This window comes from Sorex fumeus, unplaced genomic scaffold (genome assembly GCF_029834395.1).
Source record: "Sorex fumeus unplaced genomic scaffold, SorFum_2.1 ptg000006l, whole genome shotgun sequence".
NCBI lineage: Eukaryota > Metazoa > Chordata > Mammalia > Eulipotyphla > Soricidae > Sorex > Sorex fumeus.
This window is the reverse complement of record NW_026606063.1, coordinates 10,865,239-10,875,922: the sequence shown is the minus strand read 5'-3', so window position 1 is coordinate 10,875,922 and position 10,684 is coordinate 10,865,239. Positions and strand designations below refer to the sequence as shown.

General features: G+C 59.2%; 2 protein-coding genes across 2 annotated transcripts in view; one reads left to right on the top strand and one right to left on the bottom strand.

The window, feature by feature from the left end:
- Nucleotides 1-5,584: 5,584 nt before the first annotated feature.
- Nucleotides 5,585-10,684, bottom strand: part of PREB (prolactin regulatory element binding) — a 247,032-nt gene continuing 241,932 nt past the window's right edge. Inside the window, exon 10 of the mRNA XM_056126060.1 lies at nt 5,585-5,594. The gene's annotated coding sequence lies outside the window, so the exon portion shown is untranslated. The remainder of the gene's footprint in view (nt 5,595-10,684) is intronic.
- The window catches only part of DPYSL5 (dihydropyrimidinase like 5), a 74,990-nt gene continuing 71,110 nt past the window's right edge, over nt 6,805-10,684 (top strand). The window contains exon 1 of the mRNA XM_056126043.1: nt 6,805-7,165. The gene's annotated coding sequence lies outside the window, so the exon portion shown is untranslated. The remainder of the gene's footprint in view (nt 7,166-10,684) is intronic.

The window sequence follows — 10,684 nt, the reverse complement described above, 5'->3', positions numbered from 1 at the left end:
TAATCAGGGTCTTTTTGTTTTTGGTTTGGGGTGACGCCAATCAATGCACAGGAATTACTCCTGGCTCTAGACTTAGGAATTACTCCTGGTGGTGTGTGGGGGAACCATATGGGATTCTAGGGATCAAACCCCGGCTGACCTAACTGCTGTACTGTCTCTCTGGCCCCCATAATTATGGTGTTTAAAAAATTATTCATTGATTTGCTCGAGCGGGCCCAGTAACATCTCCATTGTGAGACCTGTTGTTACTGTCTTTTTGGCATATCGAATACATCACGGGCAGCTTGCCAGGCTCTGCCGTGTGGGCGGGATACTCTCGGTAGCTTGCTGGGCTCTCCAAGAGGGGCGGAGGAATCGAACCTGGGTCGCCCGGGTCGACCGCGTGCAAGGCAAACGCTCTACCCGCTGTGCTATTAAGAGCCATTCCCAGTGGCGCTTAGGTGACAATGCTGTGACTAGAATTGAACTCAGGGCTCCTGAATGCACATCATGGGCTCCAGGCCTTTGAGCCATCTCGCCTGGTCTCTGGTGATTCCCACAGGGGAATGGGGTGCTGGGGGCTGTCGGGACACACCCTGGGGTGCTCACAGAGCTGAGTGTTACCAGGGCTCGGACCCAGGGCCTTGCACATGCTAAGCTTGTGCTCAACCACCTAGCTCTCTCCCCTGCCTTAACCAAGGCTGGTCTTCCTGCAGTCCCAGAAAAAAAGCACAAAAGGAAACTTGACCTCCTGTGACTCAGTGGCCGAATGTGACTGCTTTGCAAGTATGTAACCATGGTCCTAGCACAGTCCGGTGACCAAACTCACCCTGTCAGTTCTCCGGTCTGCAACAAGCACTGTATCCCAAGGAGAATATGAGCAGGATGGCCATATCCACGCGATGGCCACCCCTCGCAAGCCCCACAACCGAGCCACCAACAGCCACGTCCAAACCCTCCTGGTGTCAACCACAGCAGCAACAAAGGAGAGGGAATGCGGGAAGGAAAAAAATAATAATGAACCAGGGCTGGATAATGCAATGAGCAAGACACATGTTCAGTTTGGATTCCACCCCGCCCCCATATATGGTCCCTCTGACCCCCCGCCAAGAGCCATCCCAGAGCACAGAGCCAGGGGTCAATCCCTGAGCACCACCGGGTGTGCCCCAAACCAACACCAAAGCTTTGTGTGGGGGTGGGGGTGAAGGAGCAACAAAAAGTGACTGACACTTGGTCTGCGCTCTGTGAAGGCGACTGCTTCCATGTGGGCACTGTTTCTTGTCCTCGTGCTCAGGAGTCTGATTTGCAGTAGACCTGGAGCACGGTCTCCTTACCCTTATCTGGACAGGACTGGCCTTGGGACACTGACTCGTGGGTTCCCTCAGCTGGAAGAGTCTTTGGAGGAGGATGAAACAGACACAACTTCATTTATTTATTTATTTAGTAACCTGTGCTTTTATTTTTTTATTATTTTTAAAATTTATTTTTTTAATTTTTATTAGTGCAACACCATGAGGTACAGTTGTAGACTTACACAAATTTTTGTGCTTGGGTTTCAGTTATACAATGATCAAACACCCATCCCTTCACCAGTGCCCATTCTCCACCACCACGGATCCCAGTATCCCTCCCACCCCCCATCCTCCCCATCCCACCCTGCCTCTGTGGCAGGGCATTCCCGTTTGTTCTCTCTCTCGTTTTGGGTGCTGTGGTTTGCAAAAGAGGCATTGAGTGGCAATCATGTTTGGTCTGTAGTCTACTTTCAGCATGCATCTCCCATCCTGGGAGGATCCTCCAAACACCCTTTATTTGGTGCTCCCTTCTCCATCTGGGCTGCCTTTTCCCCTAGCATGTGCGGCTGGCCTCCAAGTCATGGAGCGACCCTCCTGGTACTTATCTCAACTATTCTTGAGTGTTAATCTCCTATTTTGTAACTTTATGTTCCCCAGATGAATGCAATCTTTCTATGTGAAATAGACACAACTTTAAACGGGCAGCCTTAGGGAAGAGATAGGACAGCAGGGAAGGTGCTTGCCTCACACGTGGTCGACCCAGATTAGATCCCTGGCACCACATAAGGTCCTGAGCATGGCCAGGGGTGATCCCTGAGCAGAGAGCCAGGAGTAAGCCCTGAGCACTGCCAGGTGTGGTTCGATACCCCCAAACTTTTCAAAAAATAAAAACTATGACTTTCCACTCTAGGGCAAATTCCTTGTATTGTTGGTTTGCAGCCATTTGAGCTCTGAGAACTTTGATTTGCAAATGAAACTTTGACATTTAAAAACAAAAGCAGGAATGCCCTGACACAGAGGGGGAGAGGGGGGATGGGGGGGAGGGATACTGGGATCCGTGGTGGTGGAAAATGGGCACTGGTGGAGGGATGGGTATCTGATCATTGTATAAATGAAACCCAAGCACAAAAATTTGTAAGTCTACAACTGTACCTCATGGTGTTTCACTAATAAAAACTAAATTAAAAATAATAATTTAATCAACAAAAAATTATTATATATATAAAAAAGCAGGTGGCGTGGAGGCGGCTGGGGGCCAGGGGGCTCTTCAACCAGAAGGGATTGTTTGTTCATTCTGAGGCCACACTTGGTGGTCTGGGGTGGGGGCTTTGCCCCAGCTAGGCTCTCGGGGAACACAGGAATGGGGAAGAACACATGGGCTACAGGAGCTTTGGCCCTGGAGATCTCACCTTGGCGCCCAGAATTTTGAGCCTCCCTCTTGCCTCCTCTCCTGACCTCGGTCTCCCTCACCTTGGCTCCCTCATTTTGAGGGAGAAGGGTGGTGTGGAATGCCCAAAAGGAGAGACAGACAGACAGACAAACAGAGAAGAAGAAACGTACACGCATGGAGGGATGTATTGGAACACTGTAGGACTGAAATTCAATCATGAATGGCTTTGTATTGCTCTAAAAATAAATAAGGATTAAAAAATCAAAATCAAAAATAGGGGACTGGAGTAATAGCACAGCAGGTAGGGCGTTTGCCTTGCACGCGGCTGACCTGGGTTCGATTCCCAGCATCCCATATGGTTCCCTGAACACCTCCAGGGATAATTCCTGAGTGCAGAGCCAGGAGTGACCCCTGTGCATCGCCGGATGTGACCCCCAAAAATTAAATAAATAAAAAATAAAAAGGTTGGTGTGTGTGTGTGTGTGTGTGTGTGTGTGTGTGTGTGTGTGTCCGCGCGCGCGCACATGCCCGCGCGATGGTTGAGTTTACCAGCGTTTCCAGGTTAGCACTAAAACTACCAGAACTTAGACGTGCCCAGGGGGCTGCAGGCCTAGTCCCTCGCGACTGGTCCTGGGTTTCTTCCCCCTCAGGCCCCACACCCCAGCTCTGTCTGGCGGCTCTCTAGGACCTCAGTCTGGATGACGGTGACCAGTCCAGGTGGTCTTCTCGCCTCCTCTCCTGACCTCGGTCTCTCAGTGTCAGCCTTCCTGACCCCTGGAAGTTGATCCAGGGGTCACCTTCCATTGTGCCACGGATCCACACACAGGTTTGCTGCTCATCTGACAAACACCCAGATGGCTAAGTTGCCATCACAGAGTCTCCGCCACATTGTGGCGGCCAGACTGGAGGCCGAGGGGAAGAAAGGTGGAAGGAGAAGGTGGCGGGAGAAAGCTGGAGCTGTGATGAGGGAGATCCTCCTTCCTGAGAGGAAAGTGTGGCAGCCATGGAGGCAGGACCGTCAGCAGCCACCCCGGCTCTCCTGGAGCCAGTCACGGATGCGACGTCCCCTTCACAGATGGCGGCTGCTGGGAGCAGGGGCTCAGCCCGGCCTTGGGCAGGATTTCTCTCTCAAAGCGCCTCAGCTGTGGGACATGAGCAGGGTTTCTGTCACGTGGAGTGGGAAGGATTAACAATGCACTCTAGAATCACCCAAGACTCTCCTGCTTCCCCCCTTTCTGGTCTGTTATTCAGGATATCACCCATCACCTGTCCCTGATCTGGAATCTGGGGCAATTCGGACCCCCACACACATTTCCCCAAAAAAGGCCGTAAAGGCTGTTCCCCTAGCCATGCTGCCATGCTCTCCATCTGTTCTTCCTTTCTCTCCCATTCATGAACTTCACTTTCCAGCATGATTGGTCACTCAGTCGGCTTCCTACCACCCTTCACGTTCCCCCTTCCACATTCTCCTTTATTCTAGAACAGGGATGAGGAATATCAGGTTCATGGGCTGCATCATGGGGTCTGACCCTGGTCCATGATCGGACAGGCACGGATGCTTCTTATTGCCTTCCCCGGCCCATCTTGCCTATATTGTATAGCCATGATGGGTGTTATAAATATCTAAATGATACTTGGCTGAAGAAGCTTCCCTACCCCGTGGCTATAGCCTCAGGCCTCTAGAACCACTCAGCAAATCAATATTCAAATCTAGCTCCTCCTCTCCCCAAGGATGTTCCAGAACCAATCTCTCTATCTGAATCCCTAGTCCACTTTCCCTGAGCTGGTCAAATGTACTCTGTAATAAAAGCCTTAACATGAGCCCTTTGTGGTTGTTACAATGGGGAGTGTCTTACCCTTATACAGTTCAGTGATCACCCAAATGAACATCCCCACCTTTGTTGAGTGCCAGCTATGCCTTGTGTATGCATTTCCTCATGAAATAACTAACTTGGGTTTTAAAAATGTATTGTGGGGGTCAGAGAGATGGTACTGGGAGTCAGATGCTTGCCTTGAATGTGGCCAACCCTGATTCATTCCCCGGCACCCCCCAAGGAACCTCCAGAGATTCCAGAGGTGACCACTGCTGGACATGGTACACACAAAAAAAGAAGAAAATGAAAAGAATATATAATAATTTCCCAGTTCTGTGTCTGCCTTTAGATGAGCTAATCTGAAGGCCAACACAGATAAGGGCCTAATTTACTAACTAGTAAATTTACTGATTTCCTAAAACCTCTGACTGCAAGTCCTGCGCTCTTTCTGCTTTGCAGAGAGACCGGATTAAGAAGAAATACAGCTACAATCAAGTCCTGGACACACGTTCACAAGCTCCCATTCGGTCGCCGACTTTCTTCCTGGCCCCACGGGCTCTCCCGGCGCCTCTGATGCGTTTGAGCCGCACGGGCGCTGCAGGGGACGATATCAGCCACGAGAGGGCGCCCCTCCCCTAGGCAAAAAGCTCGGCAGGGAAAGTGCGCAGTAGCCGCGCACCCCGCGGCAGCAGACGCTGTCTGTTTTGCTTAGATCCCCGGGTCAGCGCAGAGCTGGGCAGCCTGGGTAATCCGAAGGGCAGCGGCCAAGGCGGTGGGGGGGAAGGACAGGCCTTTTCGGGGCTGGAGAGTGAGAGAGAGAGAGAGAACAGCGGGCAGGGCGCTTTGCCTTGCACGCGGCAGACCCGGGTTCCATCTCCAACATCCCAGATGGTTCCCTGAGCACAGAGCCAGGAGCAAACCCTGAGCACCGCCGGGCGTGGCCCAAAAAATTTAAAAGGAGAAAGAAACGGAGAGGGGCCCTTTCCAAGTTTCACAGCCACAGCCGGGCTTGGTGGGGGTGGGGACAGAGAAGTTAAGCCTCCCTTGCTAGGAGATGCCGAGACTGAGGGTGATGCGATGCGCCCGCCACCGCCAGCCTGCTCCGGTCTGGGCCATGCCCTGAGCCCACCGGGAAGGGCAGATGCAGAGGTGACCGAGCGCTCGGCGGTCCCCAACCTCTCCCCCCGCCCCACCCCACCCCCATCCCGGTATGGATTTTGCTGAGCCAGGCCGGGTGGTGGTGGTGGTCTAGAGGAGAGAGAGAGGAGAGCAGAGGGACAGAATAGACAGACAGGCAGGCAGACAGACAGACAGGCAGGTAGACAGACAGACAGACAGACAGGCAGGCAGGCAGGCAGACAGACAGACAGACAGGCAGGCAGGCAGACAGATAGGCAGGCAGGCAGACAGACAGGCAGGCAGGCAGGCAGGCAGGGAGGCAAGCAGGCAGGCAGGCAGGCAGGCAGGCAGACAGACAGACAGACAGACAGGCAGGCAGGCAGGCAGACAGACAGGCAGGCAGGCAGGGAGGCAAGCAGGTAGACAGACAGACAGACAGACAGGCAGGCAGGCAGGCAGGCAGACAGACAGACAGACAGACAGACAGGCAGGCAGGCAGACAGATAGGCAGGCAGGCAGACAGACAGACAGACAGGCAGGCAGGCAGGCAGAGAGCCAGCCGCCTCTCGGGGCCAAGGGCTGCGGCGCAAGCAAGGCAGCCTCGACTCCTGGAGCGCGGGAGCCGCTTCTGCAAACAACCCATCGGGGCTCCCCGGGGGACCCCGCCAGGGCGTTGGAGGTGGGGGCGGCTCCAGCTGCGTCGCCCGAGAGATCCGCCGCTTGGGGGGACCTGTGTGTCGAACGCGCCGCGGGAACCGGCGGGGCGGGTGCGCACCGAGTTCTCCCGCGCTCGCGGCGAGGAGGGGTCGGAACCAGCGCCGGCGGCGGGGCCGGTGGCGGTCGGGGGCGCGAGACCCCCGGCCCGGGGCGCCGCGGCGAACGAAGGCGGCCCCCGGGGACCGTCCAAGCCGCGCCTCCGAGCACTCGCCCGAGCCACCGACCAACTCCCCCTGGGAAGGCGCGGGGCCCGGCAGGGCGCGCGGGCGGGCAGCGGCCGGGCATTGTTCCCGCGCGTCGGCCGGGGTCCCGCAGGGGGCGGGGAGGCGGCGTGTCCCCGGGACCCGCCCCGTCGCCCTCCCCAGGGACCCGTGCATCCAAGCGGCCCGTCTTTGTGAAGTGGGGCGAGTCTCCATGGAAACGCAAAGGCACGCGGGGACGGCAGCTGTTGGGGGCGGAGAGGAGGGAGGGGGGCGCCGAGCGGGGTCGGCGGGTTCTCGGGCCGCGTCCTCCGTCCCCTCTCGGACCCCGGCCCGGCCCTGGGCCTGTCGGGACTTGTAGTCCCCGGGCGGCGGCCGCGCGCGGCGCGGAGGACGCGGGGCGCCGCCCGCGCCCGCCTCCCGCGAACCTGCAGGCCGAGGCGGGGGGCCCCGGGAGGCGCCGTCGGGCCGGTGATTGGCCGAGGCCGCCCCCAGCCCCCTCCCCGGCCCCTCCCCCGCGCGGCGGGCGGCGACCGAGCGAGCGCGCGTGCAGCCGCCGCCGCCCCAGCTCCGCAGCTCCCGCAGCTCGGCCGCCGAGGGACCGCGGAGAGACGCACGCCCGGGCGAGCCCCGCAGCCGCAGCATCCCGGCAGAGTGGGTGACGGCGGGCGGGCGGCGCTCGCCCTCGGGGCTCTCGGGTGGGGGACGGCGGGCGCCCGGAGGCCCGGTGGCCCGGGGCGCGGTCCGGGCGGCCGGCGCCGGGGAGGTGTGGTTGGGGCTGGGGGCGGCCTTCGGGGCCCGCCGGGGCCGGGGCCGCGCCCCTTTGTACGCCCGCGGCGCGCCCGCCGCTGCCCAGCCCTCCGCAGGCGTCCACGGGGTCCTCGCGCGGGGCGGGGGCTCGCACGGACCCGGGCGGCGACGGGCGAAGGGCTCCGCTCCCGGCGCCCACCCGGCGTCCAGCCTCGCGCGTCGAGGGGCCGCGAGAGGCCGGAGGGTCGGGCGGGGCTTCTCCAGGGCCCGGACCCGCCGCGGCCGCGGCCCCCACCCTCCGCCCGTGCCCACGCCCCCGGTCCTTGGCGTTGGCGGGGTCCCGCCGGGCCCCCGGCTCGCGGCACCGACGCCCGAGGACGCCCCGACACCTGCCCGGACCACAAAGGCCCCGCCGCTGCCCGGGCGCGGGGACGGCGACGCGGCGGCCCGGGGGTAGGGGTGGGTGGTGGGTGGTGGGTGGTGGGTGGGGGCCGCGCTGGAGGCCCAGCTGGGGAGGAGAGGCTGGGATGGGGCGGGGAGGCGTCGGCGAGGCCTGGGTTCGAGCGGAGACGGTGAGCCGGAGGAACTGGGTGGGGACAGGTGACGGGGAGGAGGGGGCAGGTGGAGACGCGGGTGGGTGCGGGGAGATCGGTGGGGGGGTGGTCTGCGTGGGGGGAGGGAGCTGGGGCAGGTGGCGCGAGGCGAGGCCGGGGCGGAGGAAGAATGCGGCGGGTAGGAGAGGCGCGGGAGGGTGGGGACCGCCAGGGTTTGGGGGAGGGTGGGCACGAGGGAGGAGGGGACCCGCGCGGCGGCGGCGCGGGGTGGGGGGGAAGGGAGGGGCGGGCGCCGGGGAGGCGGGTGCCGCGACCCTTTGCCCAAGGGGCGGCCCCTGGAGGTGCAGGTGGTGCTGGGCGTGGCCCCGGGACCCGGCGGCGGGCTCGGGCAGCAGGATCCGGGATCGGGCGGGCCCGTCCCCGCCACGAGCTTTGTCTCGCGGCTGGAGCGCGGCCGGTGCGCGGACGCGCCCGGGGGGCTGGGTGGTCTCGGCGCGGCGGGCACACCCTTTTCTTCGCCGAGCTGAAAGGCCTGGTCCCGCGGCAGATGCTGCCAGGGGGGGCGGGATGGGGCTGCGGGGTGGGTGGGGGGGACCCGGAGAACAATAGCGGGCCCGGGTATCCGCCCGACACCAGCTCCCCCACCGCCCCCACCCCGGCGCGCGCTGTGGACGTGCCTTCGGGGCGCCAGGAGCCCCCCGGAAAAATCTCCGGGCGTGTGCCGCCTCTCCTGGGGGCTGTGTTGGGCGGTCGCTTCTGCCTAGGAATCACGCGTTTCCTACCCCCCCCCCCAAAAAATAAAAAAACGCCGCCCGAGGGGCTCGGGGGCTTGGGTCCCGCCACGCCGCCGCCGGCCGCGCGCGCGCGGGTGGCCGCCCCGGAGGTGGTGGCGTCGACGTGGACCTCGCTCCCTCGAGGCTTTGTGTGTTCGTAGCGGGGAGCCGGCAGGGCTGGGGGCAAAAGCGGGGTTCCCGGGGCGGATGTGCGCTTTCCTGGCCCAGCGTGCCAGCCAGCCCGCGGGGACCCAGGCGCCCCTCGCCAGAGGCCACACCCAAGGCAGCCTGGCCATCCTTTGCGGATTTAGCCAGCATTGTCTTAGGTCACTAAGGCGGGAGGGAGGCGCGCACTGATAGGAGGCGGGTAGGCGGCGGCTTGCCACGGGGGAGCTGGAGGAACAGAAATGGAAACACAAAATACAGAGTGAACCGAGCCTTCTGGCGCTCCGAGTCCTGACCCCGTTCCTCGGCACCTGTCAGGGCCAGGCTCAAGGTCCCCACGTGCCACGACTGCCCGGAACCAGAATTCTCTTGCGCAGATTTTCTTTGATAGTCATTAGGCAGATATTAAAGCAGGTTTTTTTTTATGATCATTTAAATTTTAAAAAAAAGAGCGAGGCAAACGCATTTGTGCCTTGGCCTCACTGTCCCCTTTTATTCACTGAAATATATCTAATTTATATTTACATCTTGGTCCAGGAGGGGAGGAAACTTGGCCAAATCAGAGCATCCTGGAACTGAGATGACTTAGGCTTCCCGTTCATTTAGTGATAAGCCCTTGGCTGTCTTCGCCAGGCCTTGAACCCTCAGGATATACCTCCACAGATGCGTAGATACATCCTTGAGGGGCTGTTGGCTCTTGGTCAGAACTAACAGAGTTGCCTCCCCTTCCGGCTGCATCCCGGGGCCAGCCTGGAGCGGTGATAGGCATCCCGTGCTTGTAGAAGGGAGCTTGGAGGAGGCGCCTTGCCTGGGTCTGGTCTGGAAGGACAGGTTGGGGAGTGGTAGGTTGGTTCTTGGGGCTCCGGCTCAGGGATGTGGCTACCATCAGCCCCTCACAGATGCTTCCAACTAAATGACCAGAAGTTGACAGCAAAAATCAAAATTTCCAGGCTTAGAAGCCAGAACCCTGACACTTGACGCTCTTTTCTTTGGAAAGAACTCCGCTAGGAAATTAGTTTCTCCTCTATTACCCAGCAGGGAAAGATTCAGCAGAGGATGGCTTGATTGGTTATTTTTTTTTTTGCCACACCTGGTGGTGCTCAGGAGTTATTCCTGTTTGGGGGACCATATGGTATGCTGGGGATCGAACCTAGCGTGCAAGGTGAACACCCTACCCTCTGTGCTGTTGCTCCAGTCCTTTTGATTTTTGTTTTTATTAATAGCATTTTGTGCCAAGGGTCGAACCTTGACTGTGCAGGAAGCGTGTTCCGCAGCTGAGCCATTCCCCTCAACCCTTATTGGTTGCTTTTTTGGGGGGTGTCCGATTTTCTAGGAGCCATGCCTGGCCGTGCTTTGGATCCTGGTGCTACGGGGGACCATGTGGTTCCAGAGATCAAACTCAGGGCCTTGCCTGTGGTACACATGGCTTCATCACTGAAGTTATCTCCCCAGTCGTTGGTTTTATTATTCTTGGTTTTTATTATTTTTGGGGGGTGGGGGATTTGTTCCAGTGTTGCTTAGGGGCTACCCTTGGTTCCTCAGGGGTCAGTCCTGGTGGTGCTTAGGAGAACATACGTGGTCTGGAGGTTGAACGAGGGTTGGCTACATACATGCAAGACAGGGGCCTTAACTGTCTCTCCACCCCCTGTTTTTTTCTGGAAGGGTTAATGCACCTGTTTAAGGTGTCACCCTATGAAAGATGTGGCTGTGTGAACACCCTTTTTCCCAGGGTGGGAGCCTAAGGCTGAGGAAGGCCTTGGTAATCCAGCCTATGCCAGTGTCCTGGAGACACAGTCCGGAGAAGGGTGATGATCAGGGAGTCCCAGAGAAGAACTTTACGTGGCCAGGTTTCTGGGGGTGCCAAGCTCCATCTCCCTGATCTTGGAGACTTCTTAAAGAGCTGACTTCTGTTTGGGGACCATACCTGGCTG